The sequence below is a fragment of the Pinus tabuliformis genome, chromosome 8 (assembly GCF_031772625.1).
Source record: "Pinus tabuliformis cultivar Carrire ecotype Pingquan chromosome 8, CPIR1, whole genome shotgun sequence".
Lineage (NCBI taxonomy): Eukaryota > Viridiplantae > Streptophyta > Pinopsida > Pinales > Pinaceae > Pinus > Pinus tabuliformis.
The window spans coordinates 263858198-263861210 of NC_142294.1; the positions used below are offsets into that span (position 1 = coordinate 263858198).

Sequence of the window (3013 nt, forward strand, 5' to 3'; positions counted from 1 at the left end):
GTTTTGCATCTTTCGCCTTCTAGATCAAAGAAGAGTGGTATTGTAAATTTGGTGGGTACTCCCATCCTCAACAAATTTGTAGTAGGATCTAAGATTAGGTTATGGATCAGGCTCCTGGAGGTCTTGGAGGTATTTTTCTTCCCCTTTTGACAAGCCTACCCCTTCCTATAGCATTCCCTATTTCTCTTGTAGCAGTCCCCATTGCTCCTGTAGTTGTTCTGTTCTTCTTGCAGCAGCCTATTTTTTTGTGTAGCTCCTTTATTTTCTCTTGTAGCAAGGTAGATTGTGCATTCAGCCTCTTAGATGTGACTTCTCAGGTGGTGGGCCTCCCTATGGGTGAAATTTTCCCTCCTACAGTACTCTCTTAGCTTCCTATAACATTGATGGTACTCTTGTAACAAATATATTTTTGTCTTGTAGCATCTTGTCTAATCATGTAGTACACAACCCAAATCCTGTAGCCACTAATCTTTGCGTTCAAGGACATGGTGGGTACACCTTTTATTTTATTTTATTTATTCTTTATTCTTTATTATTTTATTTTCCATTTTTTTCTCTTATTTTTCATTGTATGAAAAATTAACTTAGAGTGCTTTGAGTTAACTGAGTTGGCCATCACTTACCCCTTTGCACTCCTCCCACATCACAACTAAATGATAACAACCCACTTTTTGATGTCCTTTTCACTTTTGTCATGCTCCTCTCCCAAACATGTTGGTGTCTTGGAGGAAAAGTGAACTTAACTACTAGATAAGTCCAAGGTTTCTCTACTACTAATTTCGGCTATATAAAATTTTTTTCCTTCATACCATTGCAATACTTTTCAAGATAAAAAGTGTTCGAAGGGTGAGGTTAGGGAGTTTCATACCTGTGCCTTACAAGGAATGTTTTTTATGTAGGATATTGTTGTAGTTGTTGAGGTTGTCTTTGACGATCTTGAAGATCTATGTGATAATATGTTGGACGTCCTCTAGGTTTTCTTGTTCTTGATGTTGTTGATTCTCCTCTCCTGAGATTCTCTTGATGTGAATTTTTTAGCTGATCATATGTAATTTCTAGACATAGTTAAGGTTATTGTGCATGTATTTTGCAATTTCTTGAGAAAGATATCTATTTATTTATGTTCTCTTGCTCACTGATGCTTGATGATGCAGGTTTTTCCTTCATGTCGATCTTCTTTGGATCAGATGTTGTTATATGTTGAGTGATCAGGTATATTGTTGCAACTAATATGAGGTCCCGTGGATACTTAAAGATCAAAATTTCAATCCTCAAGTGCTCATGGTGACCAAATTCTAAATTTGATACTCTAGATGTGGTCTAACAGGGGATGCACGCACTGCTACATGACTGTGTGTCCCCCTATAGAAGTCACATATATCCTTCTAGTTCCATAAATTTTTTCAGGTTCTCCCTTTAAAAGTACTTATAATTCATGAGTAATTTGTTCAGAAGGATCAAAGGCCCTTTTTGTGGTAGAAAGCATAGAAGAAGGGGTGAAAAATGGTGTTTCTGATGGACATAGGTGGAAATGAGAGCAAAGAAGAGGTTAAGTGGTGTGGAAAATGAATGGTGAGGCTATGGTAGACCCCTCCTTTTGTTCCTATATTAAAAACCTAATATTTGAACCATTTTTATATGTCGATCATAGTCTTGTAGTAGTTCATGTCAATCTTGTAGCAATTTTGGAACACTTCCATAACATAATTGCTTTATTCATATATGTCAAATGGTAGATTCGATTGAAGTGAATTTTTTCAAAAATGGTACCATCATGCTTATGCATCGCCCCATGAAACATGTTTTCCAACAGATGCATGAATATTGAGAAAAAATAAAAATAGTTGTAGGTGATGGAGGCCAATTTCTCAAAAAATGTGTGTTGGAATTTGCTGAAATTCCTTGATCATGTTACCATCATCCCTATAAATATCCTATGAAACAAATTATAAAAATGATGCATTCTCTTTCAGATATTGTCAAAAAAACATTGCCCTATGTTTTTTTCCAGTTCTGTAACAAAACAAAACATTCCTGTAGCAATTTAGGACGAGGAAAATAAATGGGAAAGTCTTGGAAAAGATGGGTGGATGTTGGAAATGGATGAGGATGATGGATTAATATGGCCTTCATCCTATTGGAGCATTTGGAAAGAGGAGGAGAAAGCCCAATTTTGATTTCCTTTGATGAGAATTTTGACCAAAATTTTCTCAAGGTGATAACTTGTTCTTATTACTTGAAGAGGTTGAAGAGTGCCCAAATTAATCAAAGAGAGATACATTGAGAAAAAAAAGAAAAAACAAATAATTTTTTTGGTTTTTCTTCTTAGGCCCATTAGTTGCCTCAATGAGGTTTTCAAGTAGTAGGTCCACATATGTGCGTCTAAGGAGGTTTTCACCTAGGATATTTTATTTTTCTCTTTTTTTGTCTTTTTTCCAACCCATTGACCACCTCATGGAGGTTTTAAATCAATGAGCCAATCTCAAACACCTTAAAGGATGTTTTCAATTAAGAATTTATTTTTCTTCTTTATTTTCTTTTCCTCTCTTTCAATTTTTTTCTTTTATTATTTTTGTGTCATTCAAATATTTTACTATTCGTTGATTATCCCCTTGAACACATAAAGGATAGGATGATAACAATTGAAGAAATTATTCAATATTAGGCTCTAATGGATGCTCTCCATAAAATGTAGTCCATGATTCTTTAGTCTCTTCTAAATCTTCTTGTTTTGGATGTTCATCTTCAACATGAGAAAGATAATTTATTCTTTGCAATACTCTTTTTGATCCAAGAGGAATTTCATTTGAATCAAGATGATTTGTTTGGAGATTTTTTATGTTAGCATTATAAGTGGGTTGAGTTACATTATTGCTTCGGTTTGGAAATGGTTGTGCAAGTAGTTGAGCGGCAATCGGTCTTTGAAATGGTTGTGATTGAGGATGTGGTTGTGGTGGAGGTGGATGGGATGGACAGAATTGAGTTTGGTATGGAGGATATTGAGGATATTGAG

General features: G+C 35.1%; 1 pseudogene; it reads left to right on the forward strand.

Moving 5' to 3' along the window:
• Positions 1 to 980: 980 nt before the first annotated feature.
• On the forward strand, positions 981 to 1047 carry LOC149235165 (small nucleolar RNA SNORD36; annotated as a pseudogene).
• The last annotated feature ends 1966 nt before the right edge of the window (positions 1048 to 3013 follow it).